This window comes from Gopherus evgoodei, chromosome 20 (assembly GCF_007399415.2).
Source record: "Gopherus evgoodei ecotype Sinaloan lineage chromosome 20, rGopEvg1_v1.p, whole genome shotgun sequence".
Lineage (NCBI taxonomy): Eukaryota > Metazoa > Chordata > Testudines > Testudinidae > Gopherus > Gopherus evgoodei.
Genome location: NC_044341.1, coordinates 4,303,246 through 4,316,620, shown reverse-complemented (window position 1 = coordinate 4,316,620; position 13,375 = coordinate 4,303,246).

Below are 13,375 nucleotides of genomic sequence, written 5' to 3'. Positions count from 1 at the left end.
AATGACTTTTGTTTCTGCAGTTGGGAGTGGGTGGGAGGGGAGAGAAATTTCCCGTTGTATTTTAAATACATCCAGGCAAGTTGTGATAAACGTTGAGTGATTCATTACTCTGGAGCCGGAAGTTTCCTTCAAAAGACCGAGAGGTCCCTGGTGCAATGGAGGGCTGCAAAATGGAGGAGGGAGCAAAGGGAATTTTGCGGGATGAGTTTCAGTGTGTTCAGTGTGGAACCAGCACAATGCTTGTTACGTCACTTATGTCTCATCCACACTCATTTTAGTTCTAAGGGCCTTGAGCCTGAAAGATATTTACACACCCGACTCCCACTGAGTTCAGATACCTTTGAGGACCTGCGCCAAAGTGTCACACATTGCATGCAGATTTGAAACCAGATCCTCAGCTGGTGCAAATCAGTAAAGCCCTATATATTCCAATGGAGCTACACTGACTTACAGCAGCCGAGTTCTGGCCCTTGAGGTCCCCCTCACTTGTCACAATTAATTTTCATCAGAACAACTGAATCATGAAACAAAGTACTAGAAAGAGCTATTCCCAATAAAGGAAGGAATCCCTCAATGTCTGAAGTTTCCTGAGTTAATCATTTTGTATGTGTCCCTGTAACAGGACACTGGCCCTTTAAAGGCTGCTAGAGGTTGTGCACCACCCTGCATCCTGGCTCATCATGGCACAAGGGAACTGTGGGAGCTGTAGTTTCCAGAGAGACTCTGGGAATTGTAGGCTGCAGCAAGGCATGCTGGGAAGGAGTGCCAGGGATATAAAGAGCAGACTGGGGAGGAGAAGGGCAGTTGAAGTTGGAAGAAGTGGTGTTGTGAGTGCTTAGTGTCTGCATAAAGCTGGTTGTGGCTGTCTGAATAAAGGGTTGGAGGAGGAGGAGTGCTGGGGAGAGGAAGAAACCTTGGCAAGGTAAATGGTTCATTAAAGCTGCTGAGGGGTGTTGCAGAAAGGAATGAATCTATAGGCTTGTTGTGGAGGTGGAAGGACATGAGCTGGGATGAAACAAGCAAAGGCCTGGTATGTGCCCTCACTCTTACTTAGGGGCCTCTGATAGGACCTAAGGGGGGGGAAGCCCCTCCTTCCCTCTCTGCCTCAAGGGAGCAGACTAGGGCAGACCTTGAACAAGACCAGTGTAGTCCTGGGATGGCAAAAGACTATCTGCTGATCTTTTCCATTAGAGGTGGATCTACTGGGTCCAGGGGTGCTGATTGTCTAGGGTCTTGTAGCATTTTGGTGCCTCTGCTCCCAACTGGGAGCTGGGAATGTGATTAAAAATGAAACCTGCATTAAGTGGAGTGCGGGAAGGGTGAATGAACTGAACTCCCCAAAGGTTTATTTAGAATTCTGAGTAGATGCATTGTGTGTTCACCCCACCTCCATAGCAGCCTCAGGGGAAAATATTCAGCACTATTGGGGGGGGGATGCCAAAGGTTAGAAGTAATGTTTTGCCTTTGGGGTACAGATGGCCACTGGCAGATTCATTCTCATGATAGTGTCTGTAACTGGCTGCTGGAGTGATCTGCTAGAGGGGTGATCTGGAACTACCTCTAGCTCTGCTCCTGCAGTTTAATGCAGGTGAGTTAATCTCTTCTGAGAAACCCAGTGGTTGTTTTCTTTTGGTTGCTCCCTTGATTCCCCTGCTCTAAGCACAACACCTCTTGCAGTTGCTACCAGTGCTAGACACTTCATCCTGGCTCTTAATCCTGGCTGATCTTTGAAACAGCATTTGAAGCTCATGCAAATTCCATTATCTCTTCCTTTCATCCCTCTGTATATATCCTGCAAGATGATACTTCCCATTAGTGTGGCTGCTGCTAATCCTCCCCTGTCTTTTATATCTTAATGGTAAAAGGGAAGAAAAAATAGACTGGAAAAAGTAAGTTAGTTGCATAATAAACCTATTGACTGGCAGGGTGGAGGGGAAATGCCCTTATTTCCGATTGCCCAGCCCTGAGCAGTGCTCTCCTGGAGTTCTCAGTTTATTGGTTACTAAAGCTTTGGGGTGATTATCTCAGCTAAATGTGCTTCTTTTTCCCCTCCAGTTGAGTCTCATTTGCTTCTATCTTAACCTGTCCTCTCCCAATCCAAATAAAAACAATTAGAGGAACAAAAGTCCTCCCTCCGGGAGCAGATGTATGGAAGGAGTGCAGGTTTCAATACTCCAGTAGCCTGCTGCACTCTAAGAGGGGCGTGAGCTCTGGTATCCTGTAAAATTTTCAAATGAGGCAGCTGCATTTGGTCTGTGTCCACTGCTCCTGCTTCATTTGAATGCAGTGGGCCTTATTTGGCTGTCACGCTGGTATAAATCAGTGGTGATTCCATTGAAGCCAGTACACTGACACTGGTTGGGTGCAATAAAAGAAACGGGGCGGGGAATTGTACCAAATATATAGTGTTGGTGTTTAACAGCTGCTGTCTTTCACGCCAGCAGTGGCTGCATTTTAATAGTGGTTTGTATGCTGCTGGTGGTTTTGATTCAGAAAGATGCTGCATGATCTTAAGGGAATACACACCTATTTCCAGAAAGCTCCCTCAGGTTAACCATGTAGATATTATGAAGTGGACCCTGCTGCTCCATGGTTGAGGTTGAGAGAAGCATTGTGTTTAACTCTCCTCCCCCCCCCCCCCCGCAACTACTCTAAAGTTCACATGTGAATTTGGATTGTCTTGAAAACTGTTATGCATAATCAGGGCTTGGAACAAGGTTAGGGGTGTAAATGATGCCTGAATGGGGTTGGTCTCAGCTAGTGTCCATCACCCCCTACTACATGGAGTGAACAATATTTAAACAGTTTTTTTTGTTAAGGATTTGATCTAGTTCTACAAACTGATGTGCACTTAGGATCTGCACTAGAGGAAGTGACTGGTGCACATGCTGTGAGACTGCTGCTTTGTTTGGCACTAAATGTTCCCCTATAGTATCTCATTGCAGGGGAAGAGAAAATTGAAATTGATGAGAACTGCTGGAAACCGACATGAAATTGACTAGTTAACTTTTTATTGTTGAGTGGAATGAAGAAAATAAAAATAAGTGGTAGGAAGTAAATTGCATTTGCAAAATTCTTTCCATTTTAATAATCTCCAATGTAATATTAGTAAGAGCAAGGAAATTGGTTTTTTAAAAGTTGTTTTTTAACCTGAGTGTTTCTCTCTCAAGCTCCAGTTGGGGAAACACTTAAGCATGTATGCAATGTGGACAGAAGCGAAACATGCAGTTATGTGTTTGCAGGGTAGGGGCTTATGTCTGCAAAGGTCACTGAAATGCTCACGTGACAGGAACAAGGGGCAAGCACGGGATAATATTTGGCTGCTTTTGGAAGGGCACTTTGTGCCCTTCCCCCACCCCGTGGCCAGAGGAGCTGCCTCTTCTCACCCCCTCCTTCCCCCATCAACACATCTGCCACAGAGGACCCAATTCTCCCTGCCTGTGGAGCTTGCTCTCCCAGAGCAGCAAGGGGAGCTGGATCTCCTGCCGCAGTCCCAGGGCTGCTTGCTCTGCCTGTCCAGGCTCCGCTGGAGTTCTGCCCCTGCTGATTTGGGGGGGAGAGTGTGTGCCCCTGCCTGCCCCGACTTGCACATGCCTTGCTAATAATCAGCCATTCTGCTGAAGCTGGAACACATGGACTGGGAGTATCTGAAGAGACAATTGAGTAACTAGATTTGGTCCAATATATCTGACCACCCTGGGCCAAGATCTTCAAAGTGTTTCCAAATGCCTTTAAAACCTTGAGGTTTGACCAGCTGACATGCTGGCTACTCCACAGGCAATTGCCTAACATCTGTAAGACTATGGCTACACTACATGGCTTTTAGCCACACAGCTGGGCCATTTCAGCCAGGCTGCTAATAGCCACACAGTGTAGCTGGCAGGCCTCACAAACAGCAGCTGGACCTAGCTGAATTTCACACTAAATAGGTGTGCTGGACATGCACTAAACTCATGTGTTCTCTCCTTCCTGCTTGTCCAAGAAAGGCTAAAATACTAACCTCAGAGGTTCCTGGCCTGTCTTAAATCTTAGGCAGAGATGGTGAAAGAGACTCTTCTTCTGGGTCAGCCAGTGCAGTCACTGACACCTTTTTAAGTAGCTTAGTTTGTGAGCAGACCTTTCCGACGGTTCTCCCCCGTCCCCTATTCAGCTTGAGCAGCTTTTATGACTGAAATATTTCTTGGCATCTCCGTCAGCTGCTTGTTTCTCCAGGTTTGAGTTGTGCTTTAATCTGGCTATTGATCCTTGTTGAATCTCCGCCTGAATAAGAAAGGAAAATGCGTGTGGCAAGAGAGGGCCATTGGGCCAAGCAGACTCCACTGTGCCTGTGTCTTAGGGTTGCCTTGCAGGTCCCCATCCCGCCCCCCATGCACCCAAAGAGATTTAGGAGTAGGACTGGTTTATTTCCCCCTCGCCCCCCCCCAAGCACAATCTGCAGCCACCCTAGCCACCTCCACAGTGACTACACCACACTCCCACCCTTCAGTGTGATGACGACAGCAGGGGTGGTACTCACAGCCTCATATTCCAAAACACACCGGGCCCTGATGCTTGTGCTTCCTTGGCAGGTCTCCTCCAGCTGTTCTGCTGCCATCCAGCCCAGGGTAATGGTAACCTGTGCATCCTGGTGCGTGTGTGGCAATATGTTTTGAGGCAGAGGAACACAGGGCCTGGTTATGAGTTGCAGCCAAATTGGGGTTGGGAGCAAAGGTAGCTTTGCAGGCCTCGCTGATGCGTCTCAGTTGCATGGGGTGGAGGGAACAGGTGAGAAGGGAGACAACCAGTGCAATGCAAAGCTCTCCCAACTGCCTGTGACTCCCAGGGATTGCTCAGGCAGCTGAGGATAACTGATATGCTAAAACTATGTTCTGTTACACATGGTTCCACCTAGGGGAGGAACATACCTGACCTGAGCTGGTAACAGTTATACCTGTCAGTGCATTGCCGTCTCTTAGAGAAGGATCTCTTGTGTATCTGTCCATGAGGGAAGCCCTCTAGCCAGGCTAAATCAGCTATGGAAGCCTGACCTGCTAGTAGCAGGCCTGCTGCCTAGCATGGACAAGGAGTACATGACAATTTCCATGGCACAAGGATGCCCTGGTATGCCACCTACACTGGCTGCAGGACATAGATTGGTGTAGGATCCCTGATGGCAGTTCTTTGCCATCTGGAGACCATCCTGCAGCGTGATCCACTGGGTTTAGGGTCCAAAGATGGGGCAGGATCTGGCTGAACATATCCCCTTCCTATGTGCCTTCCAGTTCACATTGGCTGTGAGTGCTGATGTGCTGACATTAGTATAATACTGTGGGGTATCTGGGTGTGAAGTCACATCTACGTATAGGATTCATAGAGCAGGTCACGTGACCATGGACTTTCACTTCATGATACCACATTGGCTCAATCAGCCAGGAGCAAACTGTGACAGCCATGTAAGGCAGGGAGGCTGTCTGGAAAGCTGTCTCCAAATTGCTGGGCAGTTGTAAATACACTACTGGCTAGGAAACAACTGCAGTCAGGCTGGTGTGTAAGAACCAGAACCCCTTAACTGATGGTGGGCTGGAAGCTGGTGGAGTGCAGATTTCAGCCCTTTGGAGGGGTTATTAGCAGTTTGCTGACTTCAGGAGAGTGCAGCTGGGTGAGTTACTGTGGATTGCGCAGTGGAATGCGTGAGTGTGCTTTAGCTTGCACCATCCCTGGAAAGCCAGGGGAGCAGTGACCTACTTGATGTGAGACCTGTAACTGGAGCATAGCAAAGGAAGCAAGATGCTAGTGGCACTGTGCTCTACGAAGGTGGTAGATATCCCTGTTTTCCAGACCGGTAAACTGCAGCACTGGGAGGAAAAGTGGCTTGTCCAAGGTCCTATAGCAAGCTCATGCCAGAATCCAGATCTCATTGCCTTGCTCTGACCACTAGCTCATATTGCCTCTCCTTCTAATTGCTCTTGGCTGATGTGTGGTGAAGGTAGAGGGTTCGGACAATACCCCTTTTGTGGGCTTCAACATGATTATTGCTGGCCCAGTTCTGCAACCATGAGTAGAAGTGGAGCAGCTTTAGGATCAGATCCCTCACGGGTAACTTGCATGCTTTGCAGAGTGGTACCAGTGGGCCTGAAGGAAGATGCTGGGATGAGAAGGTTTGAAACTGAACTATCCATTGTCTCTGGATCCACCTGGACCAGTTCTCTGCTTGAGCATTTAGAGTTAAACAGCTAGGTCTGTTAGTTGGAGCAGCAAAGCACTCAAACCTCTTCCATGGTCCAGCCACTAGAGGAAACACAGGACCCCCGCCCCCTTCCCACACACACACAGCTAATCTGAGTGAACAATTCAAAGATGGGTCTAGGTTGACTAGGAAGATGAATTATCTTTACGGATATGACTGACAAACCTGGGCTGGATTTATAACCACTGCATACCAAGGGTACTTTGCCTGGCTTGGGCTTCCATACCGCTCTAGTTAGGAAACCAAACGCTGACCCTTCTCAATTAGTCTTGAGGGCCAAAGTGCCCCTTGCCATGATCTGCTTCTAGTAAAATGGCCTATTTCTGCTTCTGAGTGGGAGGAGTCACACTGCTCATGAGGGTCTCCTAGCAAGCTTTGTTGCCCTAGCAACCTATTGCTTTGAGGATGTGGAGTGAGGAAACTGCATCTCAAGGATGGGTTCTTTACCCTGAATCTCAGATACCTGGTCTGTTGGGTGAATATAACTGCTGTTCTCCTTGCCATTAACCCACAGCCAGTCGGGGTCAGGAGCAAGAGCATGAGACTGCTAAGAAGGATGAATCATAATCTTTTTTAAAAAAGCAGGTGTCTCTCAAATGATTTCCAATTTCCCAACCACCTGCATAACAGATTTCTTGCTTTTATAATTACTTCTAGGCGCTTATAAGATCTAGTTTCCAGGCAACTTGTTGCATTTTATTTCCTTTTGCCAATCTGTTGTCTCTGACTTTAAGTGTTGGAACAACATCATCCAGATTCTTAAAGCAGAGTTTGCGGAGGGGACAGAGCAGTTTTTCTCCCCTTAACTCTGCTGGGTAAAGGTAGTGCTGTACCAGCATTTTAAGACCAGGTCTTGGGTGACAAGGTGTAGCTATTAGCATGGCACACAGCCAGATTCCAGTTTCCATAAATCACCTTTGTTTTATTCTCTCCTGGAGCTAGGCCACTTTGCACTGGCTGAGGAGTTAGCCTACAGTATCTACAGGCTCCGATCTGAAAGGGCACAGTGGGCAGACTTAGCTGAGCTAACTCAGGGAGATCTGACCTCCCTGCACAGCAAGGCTCTCTGTGGGATCTTCCTATGGGAAGGCAGGTAGCCTGCTGGCTACTTGCTCTTGAGGTTTGAGCCAGGGACAGGCAGGGCTAGTCTGCCAGCGATTCAGTAGAAGGTGAATGTATGGAAACCTGGATGAAAACACTCTGCTGATGTAAATGGAGATGGGACAGTTTATACCAGCTGAGTCTGGCCCACTGTGGTCAGGTTCTGATAAATGGTGAGGCCACAATTCAAGACCCTCTCTACTCAGCAAAACATGTAGGTACTGGTCAAAGTCCCACTGAAGACAATAGATTTAAGCATGTGCTTTGGGGCCTGGTTGTGGAACCCTTATTTAACCCTACAGATGAGCGCTTACTCCAAGGGGGCTGCTTTGTGCAAGCACCTTTCAGCAGGTGTGATGGCCATACAACTGGGTCCTTCCATCTGTGCTGATCCGGGTGCAATGCTGAGCAGCTGATCCAGCTGGAGATCCCACCACAGTGGTGTGGCAACATCTTACTCATCCAGGGCCTGCATCCTAAAGAATGGGAAGAGCAGAGTGGCAAATTCTTTCTCAACACTGGCGAAGGAACACCTCCCAGGCTGGGCCCTATATTTCTGTGCAGTACTCTTTGGAAGGGTCATTTTGGATTGGATATAAACATTGGGCAAAGGCCAGTGGAGAGGTTCTGACTCTAGACAAATCAGTTTGTCCAGCTCCTGCGTCAGCTTGGAAGCCCTGTGTTCCCAGCTCCCTAGCACATAGTAGCATATCCCATTAAATGGCACCTGCTGGAAGGGGTTCTCTGGATCTTGTGCAGAGCTGGAACTCAAGCTGCAGCCTGTGGATTTTTGAAAGCCAGGGATGGTTGGGTTTGACCAGATCTAAAGTGGATGACCATCTGCAAAATTCCCATGTGGATCCAAGCTGAGTTCTCAGGGCATGTGAATTTAGGATTGTGGCTCAAACCATTGCTTGTTGAGACAAAATTCTAGGAGCTGGATTTGCATCGTGCAACCTGACCCTTGGAAGGGGCTGCATATACAGGCATCAGTGCTGCATCAGGAGCACGGTAGGGACTGAACTGTGACTCAGGCTTTACATTTAGTTCTGGCTTCCCTCTTGCTTCCCCTCCCCTCATGAAGGCAGTTGGGCCAGCCCTTATCCTGGTGTAGGCTATTGCTCAGCAGTACTGGTTTCCATGCTGGTTGGAAGAACCAACCTTTCCCTTGCATGCCCACTCCCTGCCCACCTGTGTAGAAGGGAGTAGCCACCTGCTGACAGCTGCTCTCCTTACCACACATGGTCTGCTGATGTGAGCAGCTCATGCAGGGGAGGACGGGGGCCTGGTCAAAGCCAGCTTCATGCCTGAGCCCATTGAGACTGGAGTTGCTGCCAGAGCATCAGCTCAAAGCCACAGTGTCACTCAACATTCCCTGAAACAGTTCTGTGGGTTTTTTAATGGCCCTGCAGGGGACTGTATGAAGCTGCCTTCCTCGAGGAGGAAGGGGAGGGAAAGAACAATGGAAAGGATGCTGTAGTTTACAGAACAGAGTGATCTGTGCATTATCAGTGCAGGCCAGTCAATGTGCTCAAAGGTTAAGCATCAATATGCTTTCAGAGTGTAATTAACGTTTGCTTGACTGTTCACAACCTGCATCTCTGAATTATTCCATATGGGTCACACAGCCAAAGACTGGGCCATATTGCTCACCAGACTGTTAGTCTTGGTGGCCTTTGCTCTCCCACCCCAGCCCTGGGCTGACAGCTGTCATTAGTGGTAACAATTAGGCCATCAATTAATAGGCTAATTCTCCCATTTGAAATCATTAGGGACACTGGATCTGAACATTGGCTTTTGCTAACGATTTTTGAAAGTTGGTTAAATATGGCAGGACCTGCTCCGTGGAGGAAGCAATGGGGAATTTGATTTAGAACTAGCCTTCAGTGAACATGACCTCAGTTTTAATGACCAAGTTTCTTCTGTTCTCCCAACTAACTTAAATAGATAGGGACAGACTATGGGGAGGGAGCAGATACAGGGTGATGAGCACTGTACAATAAGACCTAGGTTGTGGGGCTTTTTAATGGGTAGTGATTTTTGGGGAGTCCAACTTAATACATTTTTTTTCCCAAAGGGTCTGATTTCATATTACCAAATGGGTGTGTGGCACTTCCTGGCCCCTTTAAGGTATCTTGTCTTTGCCTAACATTCTAGTTGTCTAGTAATGTGACTGCTTGGAATCACAGGCTTTAATTCCAACATCTGCTTGGCATCCTTCTGGAGAGCCTGTGTCTAAGGCAGAGGAGACAGACTCTGTTGTAAGCAGGCCTGTTGGATGAGCCTCCTTTTTAAAATGGAAAAAGCCTGGTGGTCTAGTCTGTCTTAGAGGTGCTCAGCACCTCCTAGCTCTCATTCACTCCACTGGGAGTTGTGGGCACTCAGCACCTCTGAAAGCCAGGTCACAAATTCCTACCTGACCAGAATAAATGCTGGGTCCCAGGATGCTTGTGTTTGTCATTGGCTTTGCACAATAACAGGAAGGGAATGTGTCAGCCACCTGCAGGCTGCTCTCCACCTCCAGAGGTGGCTGCATTTCCATGGAGCTACTCTGTGTAGAGGGCCACATCCTTTGTGCTGGATGCAGTCTTCCCATGTCCTTGCTATCCTGGCATTCGAGAGCAGCTGGGATGCTAATTGTTCCTCCAGCCTGCTCAGGAATTCTGCTTTTCCCTGTTGGTCCAAACAAGCCTTAGTGTGGTCCCATGGGAGCACAAGAGTTTGATCTGCTCAAGTTCTAGGCTGTTTTTTTTCACACTTTGGGTCTAACTCACTGGTTACCATGGGAACACTTGGATTTTAAAAAAATGATGAATTTTTAGATCCTGGGGAGAATTTGTTTCCCTGTCTTTGACTCCCCAAATTGTGGGATTCATTTTTACTGGGCATGTCTGTCTCTAGAGGTCATGACACACAAGATCAGCAATTGACAAGTTTGTTCTTGGCTGGCCTGATACAAGAATTGGCAAGTCATTGAGAGGTGTTAGCTGCTGAGTGCAGAATGGAGTCCAAGTCACCGATTGCTCCAGATGGTGTGTAACCATCACTCTTCCTGAATATACCTTGTGGACCTTGGATCTCGTCCATAAATCTAGCGGTGGAATAACCCCTTTCACATTCTCTGTAAGCTCTGTATCCTAACACTGCTACTTTTCTCACCATCACTTACTTATTTAAGGGCAACGTTTTACTGAGATTTGTCTGCACATGACTAATTCTAGGGGATGCGGTGTGATGAGGAATGAGCAGTGCATTGTGACTTGCAGCACCAAGTCCTGGTTCGGAGCTGGAAGAACAGGTGCAGTTGGGGCCCCATGTTGGGACTTGGGAGTCCTGGGTTTGATTCCTGCAACTGCTGTACCAATTTATTTTGGTGGGTGGCCAATTATTAGGCTTTTTATGCCATTCTGACTACTGGGCAATGTTGCTCCTTTGCGGTGGCAGGGGTGAGTATGTATATGAGAAATCTGAGGAGCTTCATAGTTTGACTCCTTAAAAAATAAAAGGAAGCAGACAGAGCCCTTAGCAGACGTAACCTGCAGTCTCAGAGCTACAGTAGCGGACATCAGCTAAGGACCTTGCGCAGTGTGGTTCTTATCAGCACGTCGAGTCTCAGATACCAGCTGACTTGTTCTCTCCTGTAAAGCTTTAGCTAATCCTGAACATGACTCTCACGTTTCTGTTCTCCCTCACATACACACACCTGTCTTAACAGAATCAATGTGGTTACACTCAACTTCTCATTTCACCTTGGAATGGTTTCCTCTGAGACAAATTAACCAGTTCCCCTCACTATAATTCAGGTGTGGGTGGGAAATTGAATATTTTTGGGTTCCGCTGTGAACACTGGTTGGTTGATATGTGCTGTTTTCTTTAAGAAAGTGTCTTTAAAACACAAGCACCAGACATACAGCTGGTACAAATTAGCATAACTTCACTGGAATCCAGTGGGGATACACTGATTTACTCCTGTTGACATTCCTGTGTGGAATGAGATCTTATTGCATCTTCATAAAATGACTTAATCTCTTCTCAGCCTCTTTTTTTCTTTTCTTTTTTTTCCCCGCCCCCTCTCCCCCAAGTCCTTCCCCCAGTGCCTGGACTCCATGGCAATGGACACCATAGAAGTGGAGAGAACTGAAAGCTCATGCTCCAAAACGTCTCTGTTAGTCTATAAGGTGCCACAGGACTCTTTGCTGCTTTTACAGATCCAGACTAACACGGCTACCCCTCTGATACCTGAAAGTTGTAGTACAACATAATACACAATTGTCTGAAATCTCAATGGGAAAAGCGTTTGCCTTATACAGGAACTTAAAGTTATTGTAAAAAGAGCTTATCCACCAGTCTTGCAGGTTTCCCATGTAAAGCATTAAATCTGGATTTGAAGGATTATGATTCTAAATCCCCTTCCCACTGTACAGAACCATACTAAGTCTCAAGCCTGAGCCACTTGCTTCTGTACTCTCCAGCATAGGAGATGTTAAAGGGGTGGGGCCTGGGTAAGGAACAGGAATTTAGGGATCTTCACCTCCGGTGTCCCCATATCTCCTACAACAGTTCCTGATGGTGCTGACCATGCCCTAGAGCTCAGTCAGGTAAACTCTCCTCTAATTTTCAGACCTCTCTCAGCCCCAGTAGGGTCAAGTTTTGATCACCCCAAGCCATCCAATGGGATTGCTTTCCTTGGAGCACACCCGTGAATTTTTCCACTTATTGGTTCCTTCAGTGGCAGCCTCTTACCGTCACTTGTCTTATCACACCACCTACTGGCCCCAGCCCAGATTGGGACCCCCATTGTGTTAAGTGCCACATTCAGAGTAAAACAATGGCCCTGCCTCAGAGTGCCATCTAAATACCCAAAGAGTGGGCAAAGGAAGTGCCACTATCCCCACTTGACAGATACGGGGGACTGAAGCACAAAGATTAAGCAAGCGAGTAGCACAGCCAGAAACAGAACTTGGATCTGCTGGGTCCCAGTCCACTGCTTTCCTCTCATGTGAAGAGCAAGGGGCAACTTGTCCAGGTCTTGGACTGAATTCCTCTTTGCCTTCTCGAGGGCCTGTTAAAGTTTATGAAGCCTGGGAATCCACCGAAGGCCAGATGGGAGCCATTACAGTACTTTGGTCTGACCTTCTGCATAACTCCAGTGTGGTTTTCTGGCCTGTAAATTCTGCATCAAGCCCGTCGCTGATGAGGTCCAAGCTTGATGTGAAGCTCCAAGTGAGGGAGAATCCACCAGGTCCCTAGCTAGGTTGTTCTAATGGTTAATTACCACTAATATCCATATCCGTAACCTATAGAGGTGCTTGTGGTGCAAAGACAAGGCTATTTTTCCAGAAAAGGGAAAAGTAGCAGCAGTTTGAAAACTAATGGGGAGTGGTGGGTTTTGTTCTCACTGATCAGAAAAATGGAAGACAAAAGGATATAAAAGAGGAGCGATTGGCATTGGCTGGCTCTAGAGTCTGAAGTTGTGGTTGGATTAATTTAAAACACTGAACTTGCTGCTGGAACAAATCCCATGAACTGTGATGTGCTTTTCAGTTACACTGGCCCTGCTTTCACTGCCTTGTGCTGTACATCATGAGTGCTGCAACTAGACCCGTCATTCATTAACCTCCCCTGGCTTCTGCAGAAGGCTCCCAAGAACACCAATATCCCATGCTAATGCTAGTTGCTGCAATATGTCCGTTCTGGCACTGAACAGATAGCTGGTTGGCAGGCAGAGCTTTCCAATGTCTGGGTGACTCAGAGCTGTAGTCCATCAAACTGAGCAATTTCCAATCTACTTCAGAGCAATAGAGGAAACAGGATCCCTAATCTGCTAACACGTGGTCTTAAGTGTCCAGTGATTATGAATTAATTTAGTAATCATTGGAATGGCGATGAGCATAATGAATTGGCTGGCTATTTACAAGAAGGCTGTTCAGTAGTAGCTGAATGTAATGAAGACTTTCAAACCCAGATGACTGCATGGCTCCAAAGTTTGATATTGGGTTATGGAGCCTTTCCAGTGCTTGTCCTGCCTCTGACCTCCTATGTTAACAC